Source organism: Perna viridis, chromosome 3 (assembly GCF_037379345.1).
Source record: "Perna viridis isolate PV_CMFRI_1.1 ecotype Kerala chromosome 3, ASM3737934v1, whole genome shotgun sequence".
NCBI lineage: Eukaryota > Metazoa > Mollusca > Bivalvia > Mytilida > Mytilidae > Perna > Perna viridis.
In genome coordinates, this window is record NC_142447.1 from 38,578,583 (window position 1) to 38,591,737 (window position 13,155).

Genomic DNA, 13,155 nt, shown 5'->3' on the forward strand with positions numbered 1-13,155 from the left:
ACACTTGAATGCCATTCTCCTCAACAAATCTGGCCGTCTTCTGTAGATCTTCCACAGGTCCATACAGTTTCTCTGTAATGGGGGTTGGTTTATCCCATATCTTCTCTCTCTGTGCCTGGTGTAACTTGCACGTCTGCAGAAAGTGTTCTATATTCTGCTCTGCTTCTCCACAGGGGCACATAGGTGATGGTATGACCTTCAAAACTCTGTACAGATGTTGGTTGAGTCTGTTGTGTCCTGTCCTGAGCCTGAAGATTGTAGTTTGCTCAAATCTTTTTAGTTAATGGTAGCTATCTTGGTCACGGAAGGTTGTCAAAACCAAGGAGTGGTGTTGGGAATGGGCTTTCAATATCATTTTAAATGATCCATATTCGGCGTGCGTCTCAAACAGCCTCTGACAACTAAAGTCCAACTCCGACCTTCACGACGGGTTTACCAACTGGTGGACCTGGTCCGGCCGTTTCGACTGACTGGAGAAGGGGCGAAGGCGAGTCACTGGCGCCTTAAAACCAGATAGCCTCGGGTAGATGGGGCTCGTAAACCTTGGAGGGTAGCCCATCTAGGTTAAGGAAAACTCTTATCTAAAACCTCCGCTGCCTTACAGCTACACCCTTTGACAGGGAAAGGCTTCAGGAGATAACATCGAGGAAAATCCAGAACTAGGAATCTGTAACTTCCTTTCTGTACTTCCAGGATCAGAACTTCTGTTCAGAAGCTAAGGGTGAGTTTCGCCCCGACAGAAACCTAGCGTGCTGAAGACGGAGGTGTTTTTCAATATCGCGCACTCGAACAGACCACAATACCACGCACAAACAGCCAAAATGACACTTGAAATCAATTAATTATATAAATATTTGAGGGACACCTTTTTTGCCCTGAAAGATGTTTAATAATAAATTTGCTTTTAGCGGGGAGTTAAGTTCTTGCAATAATGTGTCAAGAAGAAATTAAATGTATTAAGCATGTTCCATTCAACATACGTTTTATTCTTAATCTTCATCCTATTATTAATATTTATGATAAATAACGGGAAGTGAAGGGCAGTTATTTTAACCAAGTGAAAACGGTGGAAAAATTCAAATTGATAAAGTGTCGAGTTTTTGAAAATCTTTAATAATATGTTCATCAGGAAAATTATTTTTCCTAAGCTGAAATTGGTTTAATTTGAGTATAAAAAAAGTGTAGGATAAATAGTCCTTTTTTTAATGCAAATGCAAATTAGCTTTTGGACATGTTTAAAAATTTGGGGAAAGGGTAAAACGATACTGTGTAACTATTGAAAACAGCTTATACATCAGAAATGATTGAAATTCATTGTAACTATTAAAAACAGTTTATACTTCAGAAATGATTGAAATTCGGTGTAACTATTGAAATCAGTTTATGCTTCAGAAATTCAGTTAATCTATCTATCTATCTATCTATCTATATATATATATATATATATTAGTGGGAACAACAGTTTTAAATAATACCAGGAATGCAAATGTATGATTTTAGTTTTTTAGTTTCATCGTGTAATCTTTGAATTTTTTGTTCATGCTAGAATTTCACAAGAATCAGAAACCTCCAGTACTAACAGTACTTTGATTATCTTTGTCTCTATTCTTCTCGACCCTTGAACTTGAGAGAGCTTTTGCCTAAAACATTCGTGGATAGTATTTTTAATTTTAAAACAACATTTAAGAACAATTTTTGCGATTTTATGTACAGGAACACATTGACTCTTGAAAGCCCCTGTAATGCAAACGAATTGTTGCAAATTCTTGCAGATAGTTTGCAGGAGAGACTTTATGTGACCATCGGTGATTTTAATAGTCTCAGTATATTATGATACTTGAATTATATGACAAGCCCCTATGGGAGTTTTTTGCAAAAAGTTTGCTGTTCTCTGTTATCATTTTATCGAAAACTGACCTGTCTGGATAGACATCTTTTGGATTTTGATAAATGTTCTCGTAAGAATATGTTAAGCTGGGCGGCCCGTTACTTTGAAATTGTCAATCCTTGAATAAATAAATGTAATTTCAGATTTTCTGCTTATTAAAAAACAATTTTCCAGGCTTTAACGTCGTACACTTGGCCCGGTCCGCTTAATATGTTGGTTTCCATCAATTGATCTAAAAGCATCTTCTGCGACTTACCAGATTCTTTCGTCTCCTGATTTTTTTCCATAAACCATTGGACATAATAAAATATAGGTGTGAACACAATTGGGCTCACTACGGAAAATTGCTCAGTATAAATAGATAAGTAATCTCTAAGTTAGAAACAATTATGGAGAAATCAGCACCAACTAGTTATCGAGCATCATATACATTTATATCAAGTTATCTATAGCATCTTTCATTGACTTTTTGTATTAAAAGAGTCGGAACACATAATCCATATTTCTTCGCAGTTTTGTCTCAATGTATCACGGCAAGATTTAAACCGTCCTTTGCAATCCAAGAAGGGACTTTGGGATTCACTCTGTGAAACGTGATCATTTGTCGATCCTGAGTTATCTGCCCCATAGCGGAAAAACTTATTTTGTAAAAATTTCTTAAACCGTTTTAGATACACACAAACCAAAAGCTCCATGTTGTTCAGAAACAGAGGGTTGTATTATTTGACAAATTTTCGGAATGATTTTAGTTTTCCCTGGTCACGCGATTTAGCGACCTAAAATGATGATTCGGTTAGTCGTATACTTTTAAATCAGTAAGTTGTACAGCTTTATAACCTTTACAGGGGCGGATTCGGGCGGGGGTGTGCGTCCCCCCCTTATTTGCAAAGCATGGGTTGTCAGGGGTAGATTTAGGCGGTTTTAGGTTGAAACTAAATTTCTTGCTAATTTTACCACAAGAGATATCTACATTGCACCCACTCTAGAAAAATATTTGAAAAATTTAACCTCCGCTCGGCCAAATTTTAATTCCCCCCCCCCACCCCCACAATCTTAAATCCTGGATCCGCCACTGCTTCACTTTGCACTTTGTGGTTCTTTATCAAACTTCCATCAGGTAGTTTAACTCATGATCAAATTACGACTTTTCGTTCGGAATTCATTTGCTGTAGTTTTTCATACATTTCTTTATAGTATGAGTTATAACAACTGCTTAGCCGGTATTTACTGTTCAAATCTGGATCTAATTAAAAAAAATTACCGTCGACATTGATAACTACATTCGTATACACAACGAATTGATTTGTGGTGTGTTTGTCACTTTTGGTTCTTTCTTTGAATATTTGTCACATTTTGAAAACAACAGTTTTTACCGTAATTAATGCATTTGTTTTATAAAACTGATCTCAAAAAGAATATGTGTAACGAATTTCCAAAAGTACTCCAACAATTATGATTAATGTAATGACAAGGGCAGTGTTCCATGTCCCCCGCCTCGCAACAAAAGTAAAATTTCATAGAATATTGCAAAATGCAAAATTATATTTTGTTAAGTCTATGTGACCTTTATCTTTAACCTTCTAACCTCAAACTCGATAGGTGTCATCCTTAACTTATAAGCCTTCAACCATCCAAGTTTGGTGAAATTCTATGGAAGCGTTCAAAAGTTACGCTCCGGAAACCAATTTCGGATGGACGGACGGACGGACCGACAGACGGGCGGAAAACCTAATTCTATACTCCCCGGCTTTCGTGAATGGTGGTGAACAAAAATGTGATAATGTGAGTGTGGTTGTATCGTGCACAAGGGCTGAATCTGCGCTGTTTTTAATTTAAAACCTTCTCTACCTTTATTCAAAGCTCCAAATGAATCTATGAATCTATGCACATAGATGCACGACATTTTGTTGGAAACGGCGTCCGTAATCATTATGACTTAGCGGTCTAAGTGTCGTAACTCCAAATGTTATTTTGTTTTCTATTTACTTCGAAAGGAAATTTAGAGGGAAATAAAGAATATAGATGTTTTAAAATTGGTTAAATTTCCTTGTATTTTCTTACTTTTGAGACTGATGGCTATCGTCTTCCACGGTAAGGATCATCGAGTTAGAACCTTTATTTTTATCTGTTTGAGTATCTACGGTATTACTTTTTTTCTGTTGGAGTATCTCAGTATTACTTTTTTGTAACCTGCCTTCCCTTTTGTCGATGTTTACGAAAGATTGTTATATGTATTGCCATTTGCGAATTGAACAACTTTATTTTGAAAATCATTAATTAGTGAAGTAATTAATTCTTCAAAAGAATTGTCAGTTAAATCACAAAAAAACTTGAGTAACAATTGTTTAATTTTGACCGAGATACACGTACATCTCATCTAGACAACACTATTTCCATGACCAATCGTACAAAATTTCATTTCGATTTGTCATCTCGTTTCGATGTCACAAGAAAATATCCCAAACTGTTAAGATTAAGATTTGAACACAACTTGCTTTCAACTTAGCCACTTTCTGGGAGGAGTTGTGGGGTAGGGTTAATTCGGCCTTGTTTGTTATTTTAAGATTAAGAATTAAAATGGTTTTATTCTCGTCATTATTATTATTGTTGTTACAAGGCATTTTTAAAGCGCATACATTAGAAAGACTAGCTTAAAATAAAGGTAAAATTCTGAAATAGATATAAAAAAAACAGAAATCGATTAAATGAAATAAAATTTTAAAAGACAAAACTTAAGACACTAAAATCTTCCCTAATAATAAAATCTGAACAATAATAGCCGCTGATATGAAAGTTAAAATACATGACTAAAAATACATTAGAATATGTCACTGTAGATCAGAGTTAAAAGTCAAATAAAAACATAACACGGTTATCATCCAAATACAGCTTAATTCTAAAATAAACAATACAGTAGAAAATAGTAAATCAAATAAAAACAGTCAATCATAGATGTGTTGGACTATAAGTAATCTACGAAAGGAACTTTAAACAAAATGTCTTGAGTACTTTTTTAAATGTGCATAGTGATTTTTCATTTCGTAGCCCTGCTGGAAGGCTATTCCAAAGAGTTCATGAGGCAACATCGAATCTCATTTCACCATTTGTCTTAGTCTGTGCATTTTTCGGCATTTAAATTAAGGCAGCACTTCCCGATCGTAAAGATCTTGCCGACTTGTAAAAATGAATGAGATCTTTAAGATAAGAGGGAACAAGTCCATTCAGAGCTTTAAATGCATACAGAATAATAACAATTTATACTGGCATCGAAATTGGAAAGGTAACCAGTGTAGAGTGTTGGGGTAATGTGCTCAAACTTCTTCGTACGTGTAACGAATCTAGGAGCGACGTTCTGTATATGCTGCAGTTTGGATTGTATCGAAGTGTTCACGCCATACAGTTTTACAAGGGTCTTCGGTTATATGTGATCTAACCCGTCCTATGTTCTGAATCTGATGAAAATAGAATTTTGTTACTGCGGAGGCCTGCTTCTCCATACCAATGGTTTGGTCGAGAATAACCCCAAGATTACGTACATAAGACGATTCGTTTAGTAGAAGTCCAGCAAATCTTAGCTGTAACTTGGTGATATTTTTAAATTTGTGTTTCGTGGCAAAAATGATCAATTCTGTCTTGTCCTAGTTCAACTTTAACATGTTTGTGCAAATCCAAGTTTGATACCAGCCAAACAAGCCTCTAGACGAGCTGAAATGTCATCCCAGTTATCTAATGGTTTAATGACTTGATACATTTGCGTATCGTCCGAATATCAGTGATATACCATGCCGTGTTTCTTACAAATGTCACCAACCGGTTTTGAAAACATGAAATAAAGTTTCGGACCCAGCACGGATCCCGTAGCACTCCATATTTCAAAGTCTTAGTGTTAGAATGAACAGATCCAATAGAAACACACTGCGACCTATTCATCAGATACGAGCGGATCCATGTTAGGGCTGAACCAGATATATCATGCATTAATCTGTTCTCGATAGGGATGCGCAAAGGCAATTTGACATAAAACGCAAAATCACACGTGTCGTCTATTCACCAGGAATTAATCTACTGAACACTTCCTCACTTTAATTTCGGCATTTTGCGTATAAAAGGTATGCATAATATCAAATACAATTTAGTACCTATTTCTTTAACCTTTCTCTTAAACCCCAAGCCCCGTGCAGGTCCGGGTGTCAAAAGAATAGGCCCGCAGCAGCGCTAAGCTTGTCATAAAAGGCGACTAAATAGTGCTCAGAACCCTAGCCGGGGGCTAGGGCGCTCTGCCCACAGAGCAACTGGAATGTGTGCCCCAGGTGGTTGAATGGGGTACCCCTGGCGTGTTACATGCTGGGGTTGTCAGGCTATAATACGGAAAACCTGACCGCAAACCATAGTGGTGCATCGTGTTGAGAAAGATGCCACGTTCCTCGCACGTTAAAGAACCCTACTGTGGTATTCTCCCGGAGTAGGAACCATAGAGCTCGGCCACAGGAGGCTGAATTGCCCGACCCTACCCACTTCTCCCTATTTCTAGTGGCAATCAAGGTTTGTCGACCCCATTGTCCTTGTGTCCCATCCCTTTTTCATTTCATCATCATTTCATGTTCATTTTATCATCAATTTCATGTTCATCGTCTGAATATAGCTGAAATATTGCTGCTCGGACGTTAAACCCCAACAAACAAACAAACAAACTTAAACCCCAAGAAGTTCATACGTTAAGCGCCCACCTCTTCCAACACACATTTTGATTGTAAACAAATTTGAACTGAAAGTTGTAGGTCATATACGCAGTCGGGATATATGAATGGCTGTCAGTAAAAAAAAATGTACGGTGCGCAGTTCTGGTCGTATCTTATTATTTCTTTCCCAAAATCGTTTAAATCGTCATGACGTTATCAATGTTTTAAAAGAAGTAGAATAGCCTATTTCTTTATGGTGAATTTTATTAGAAATAACCTTGTATATTCTTTGCTTCTATGGTTAGAATGCCACATCACAGCAAATTAAAAATATAGGATGTGATTAAATTTTTTTTAGGACCCTGAAAATATGAAATATCGATGAAAATATATCGATTTATTTATTTTCTTTATTTTCACATTTCAATTATGTCTCTCATGCCCTCCACACAGAAAGTCATATCCCATCGAAAACTGATGACGTAGTACCCATGAAGTCATTAATAGGTCACCACACTAAAATGAAAAAATTTATGACAAATTTATCGCTGCCGCAGGCATATTCTTTTGACATCCGGACCTGCACGGGGCTGTAATAATTGGTGCTAAAGTGTATAATTGGCGCTAAAGTGTCTAGGCACTATTTAAGATGGTGTGTTGGTAAAGGGTCCAGTTCACAAGATTTAGATGTTGATTTCAAAATATTTTTTCTGACTTCGTGTTGTGTTTCTGGGGGATAGAACACGCAGATGTTCGCCCTCGAATTTATTATCAGCTGATAAAAAATCACGATTTCTCGACATTTCACTAATTGAGTCACATAATCCTCCAAGAATTTTGCCTAGAAAAAATTTACAAAACCTGTTTGATAAATCTTTCTCATTATGATGTGGTGGCAAAACAACGACACGCTTGTTTCTCATTAGATGACTAGTTATTCTGTATAGTTGTTTCTGATCGCAACTGATCTCTGCGATTTTGCTCGAATAATAGTCCTTTCTACATTTTAGTAGCTGCTTGTTAGTCTGAATACATTTTTGTTTATACAATTGCTGATGAATGGTCAGTTTGGTCTTTCGCATTTTGCGCTCCGCCTTCCGACGTTCCCTTTTAGAATTTCGTCGCACGTCGGTGTACCACTCAGTGTTAGGTCTAATTGTTATTTTCTTCGACCGGATGGGAGCATGTTTATCGATTACTGATTCTATCATAGAATTGTAGATTCCAACTTGTTGTTCAACTGACACTTGTTTGATCTCGGGACTTAAGATGTTTTGTAAGTCATTTGTAAATTCAGAATCGTTGATTTCACGGTACATTCGGCATGTTATAGATTTTCGCTGTTACGGTCGTTTTAAAATATTGATTTTGGTCATCAATGCAAGATGGTCACCTGATGGATTTCCCTTTATATCACAAGATTTGGATTTGTAACTATCGGTGTTTCTGAAAGGATCGTACTATCCTCTCTCGTAATAACCACATCAATTATATGCCCGCAAACATATGTCGCACTTATAATGTGTTGTACTAGTCAAATCACCTGTTATAACAACATTGTCATTACTTACTGCAATTTGGTAAAGAAATTCCTACCATTCCGTAAAAAGGGTTAAAGTTTTGATATTGTTAGCTCATGTCGCTTTAATACCCAGAAAGCTAAGGTTGCATATTTATAAATGCTACGGTTGTACAATCCAGGAAATAGTGAAGGTTTCGGTGTAATTTTGTGTAAAATTTGACTGAAAATGAGCGAGTATCATAACAGTGTTGACCTCCTTTACTTTTTATAAGGTTTCTGATCGGAATCAGCGCCGCCTTTTTTTCCGACGCAGCAGTCGGTATAGTTCGCTTTTTACCCTTTTGCCTTAACGATGCACTTCCATGGAAACACAAGTCACCTGATCGCAAGTCTGTTCCCGATTGGCCGAATACTGATAACTTGGTTGCGTTCGGAAGAAAAACTATCGAAAATTGAAATTTCGTGCCATGTTTTATGTCCTGAATGAAATACAAAAAAATATAAATAAAAAGAACATATTTTACTGCGTCGGCAATGTTTTTTTAAAAGATGCTGCTTATTAAATATTTGGATCCATCCCTGCACGAAGACTGGCTTCAAATGTACTTTCAAGAGTGAAAGGTCCTGGAAGTTTTGTCAAAGTTCCAATCTAGGAAAAGCTAAAGTCCACATAATCAACGCGTCATTTAAATGGTCCAGGACCCAAGTAATTGAAAATTTGAAAGTTTCGGACCACTACCAATATAATCCTCTGTAACAGGTTTTCCAATTGGTATTCAACTTCCTTTATAAGATTGATGACTATCTGTAAACTCGATACTGACAGTAGGTTTGAGGTCAACTATTTTTAATTGACTCGTTGTTAATTCAAATAACGATTGATAAGCAAGTTTCATTCAGAGGGAAAAAAACCTTTATTGGCGAAAAAATATGGAATTAGCAATGATATTTTAGAATTATCTATAAAGTGAAAATGCACATATTAACCTTAACGTAAAATGCATTTACGGAACTATTTTTTCTGCGGTGATGCAAGAGATAATGCGGGTTCTAAGAAGCTTTACAAGTGTAGGCTCTGGCGACTGCTGTATCGATTCTGATCTTCGAACTATTTTGATACTTATAAAATGTCGAAATAACCATTAATACATTTCTCAACAGCATTTGTGGAGTATTTTGTCTATCGGTTGAACTCTTCACCATCTTTAAAGGAAAATTTCACAAGAATAAAATGATGCAGGTTTTTTAATAAATGATTTCCTGTAAACCTATAGGTATCTGAATTGCAAAATGCGTCCCAATCTTAATGAAATTGACTGTATATTTATGGCACGCGAAATTAACCAAAACCCCGTTATCTATGGGTTAACAGACTGTAACTCTCAATATCACCTGTGATCGATAATTAAATGTTAACCCATAGATAACGCTTACTAACCCATAGATAACGGAAAATTAACCATCATTACCGTTTGCTATTGATAATTAATTCTATTTAATTCATTTAAAACACTGCTATATATGAATTAATTTACTGAATTAGCGTTATCTATGGTTTAACAGGTTGCTAACCCATAGAAAGCGGAATTTAATTATGTTGCTAACCCATAGAAAGCGGAATTTAATTATCGATCACAGGTGATATTGAGAGTTAGTCTGTTAACCCATAGATAATGGTGTTATCATATAGATAACGGGTTTTGGTTAATTTCGCGTGCCATATATATTTCAAAGAACATGTATTGATCACGTCAAAGTACATTAACCCCGCCGCATTTTTTTGCGCCTGTCCCAAGTCAGGAATTTATGGCCTATGTATATCTTTTTTTCGTTTTCACCTTTATTTTTATGTAACTTGAGTATATAGGGGCAACTCTTTCGTTGTACCTGTGTGTAATGTTTTGGTGCCAGCTGCAGTCTACCCTATTGTGTTATGGTTTTCTCTGCGCGTTCACTGTTGACCAATGGGTGGCCTTGGTCTGACATTTTCATGCAGGTGCAAGAGATTGTTGTCTCTTTGACATATTCACCATACCTATTCTCGTTTTCTCGTTACATATGAAAACAAAAATTTGTAATGAAAAAAAAATCAGTAACACTTCCAAACAGGACAGATGAGGCAATTGGAATATTGTGGGAAAGACCTTACAATTGTTCTCGAGCAATTGACCTTTTAATTTTCATTTCATTTCTTCGTTTATAGATCAACTATCCCGGAGCATAACTTTTGAACGTCTTCTGGGACTTTCATCAAACACACATAGTTGAAGACACCTATGATGGGGACAGTAGGTCAAAGGTGAAGGTCACAAATTGCTTAGTAAATAGAATTTTCGGTCCGAAAACTGGGTTTCTGGGCATAATTTTAAACGGCCTCATAGACTTTCACCAAACTTACATAACTGAAGGCTTTTGAGGTAAGGAAAGGAAGACATCGATTGATTTTGGGATCAGTACGTCAAAGGCCAAGGTCTTACTTACTTAATGAAATAGAATTTTTGGGCCGAAAATTGGTTTCCGGAGCATAACTTTGGAACTCCTTCATAGACTTCCATCTTACAGTTGAAATCTTATGAGATATGCTGGAAGCATAGCATTGTACTTTCCGTCCGTTCAAAATTGGTTTCCAGGCACACTTTTTGAAATTCTGTGGCAATATAGTTTTACCTTTCATTACTAATATTCCATGAAAAACCACTTTTGTTGCGAGGCGGGGGATCAGGAGCCTTTCTCTTGTTTGCTTTGCCTTTCGTTTTACTCTAGTTTTGGATAAAAATATCTTCTAGAATAAATTCTGTCGCCCCCTTCCTCTTTTCCCTCCACCACTTGGTAATGCTTAAAATGGTTGGAAACTAAAATTGCCAAAAATGAATCTAAATTCAATGACGATGTGTTCACATGCTCGTTCTTACATGCATAAAAATTCGACAAAAATTATGACATTAACCGCTTGAGAAATTTTCGTCAAAACAGAACGCTACATTTCTATCTATTGAAGCTTTAACGCGTAGTCAAAACACCGCATAGACAAACCGTTTAAAAGAGGTACATGTTATTTGATTGAAACTTGGCAGACGTTTTCAAAACAGTCTTCCGGTGGTGCTAAAACAAGGCATTCTTGACCGATCCCGGGCCTGTTTTACCGGTAAAGTTGCTATTATTTTGCCGGCTCCCACAGATGAAAATATCCTAAATCCAACTTAACAAATGCAGTTAATGACGTGAAATCATCTTTGTTTGAAAGGGAACCTACTAAATGCTTCGCTCACACTTAAGGCTAATGCCATCCTAATGTTAATTGAATACTATTGCAGAAAATATAATTTAGTCTTCGCCATTGCCTTTGTAATAATGTTTTATGATACATCCCTTGGTGCATTTTTTGTTTTATTTGTCTGTTGTATGTTAGCTTCATAAACGAAAATGGTATTAAATAAAATAGATTTGCACCAAATGGGCCTAGTCAAAACTAATTATGTCACAATAATAAGTCATAATAAAGACCTTATCACAGATTTAATCAAGAAGCTAGTATGGAAGAACTCCGTCTATTTTTCCATAGATTTGACTCGATGTAATTTGACAACTTTCAGGGTGCATGAAATTAATTTTACATCATCAGCATTGATCAGTGTCGAATTGGCATAAGGCTTATTGTTCGGTTATTGAAGACATTGCTCAAATTTTCAAATTGATTTGATATTTTTCTTAAAAGTACATTTTCCAATTCAATTTGAGCATGCAACTTGCATTATTCAATAGCCTTTTTTTATTATTAATTTCAAATCACTCCAAATTTCACCACTGAAATAGGAAGGAACATGACAGCCATGATTGTCGTACTCGATGTGTGGAAGCGATCTCGCATAAATGAAAACGAGAAACTCTCATATGTGACTTGCGTAGTTGTGTGTATGATTGCAGCAGCAATATTATACAAAATCTTTTGTGAACAAGAAACCGTTTCCTACTCTCTTTATTCTATGTACGATTTGATAAACTTTTCATGAGACTTGTTTTTTTTTCTTGATATAAAGTATTTGCTTGGACATATAACTTGGTTTGATTGCTGCATCATCAAAGAATATTTTATTTATTCTTGAAAGACTATTGTTTAATGTTAGTTAGGTACAATGTAGGTACATGATTTTTATTTATTTATATCGAAGATCAGAATTAATATAGCAGTCGCCAGAGCCTTTAGATTTGTAAAGCCTGATAGCATCTGTAAATATCTTACACTACCGCAGGAAAATAGTCCCACTGGCATACCCCATTAAGGGTCACATGCAGATAGTTTCAATAATGGATTACTAGGGAATTGTGTCATTTTTAGGTGTGGTGTTATCGCTTTTTGCAATAATCATTCTATTTGACTGTTTAGGCCATGTGTATGTTATCAAAATAGAGCTGTAGGTGCTCCAGAGCCTTAAATGTGCGTGATTAATGTTTTCTGCACCAGGCACGTTTGGTGAAATTATATCACAGGGGCTTGCTCCCACTATCAGATATGCAACCCGACTGTATATAATAAAAAGTATTTGGTAGTGATACTTGTATTTATTTATTAGATTAGTTGCAGAGCAGTAAACAGTAATATGTTCGATTTTATTAGGGGGAAATGAGTTGAAGCGAGTTACCCCCCCCCAAATCTGGGATCCCCCTTTTCGTGTTATATACTAGTCGGGATGGATATTAGTGGCAGCAAGCCCCTGAGATCATATTATAAGATTTTATCGTTTTTGTTAATGTACGTGTCTCTGGACTAGGTACCCAGAAACTAAGCGCTTTCACATGACACATAGCCATAACTGTTTATACAATAACTTGTAGCATTTGAGCTATAAAGCTTATCAACTGAGAAATGTAGCTGGTTGAGAGGAACATGTTTCTTAAGATATGATTTATTTCAATGATCGTGGCTTAAGTTTGAGTGATTTAAAAGACAGTTTCGACCTAGAGGTCGATAAATTGAATTTCGACCTGAAAATTTAAAAACTGGGAATGGCCAACTAGTAGTTTGTAACTCAATTATGCACTATGTCGGAGTTTTGTGTTCATTCATC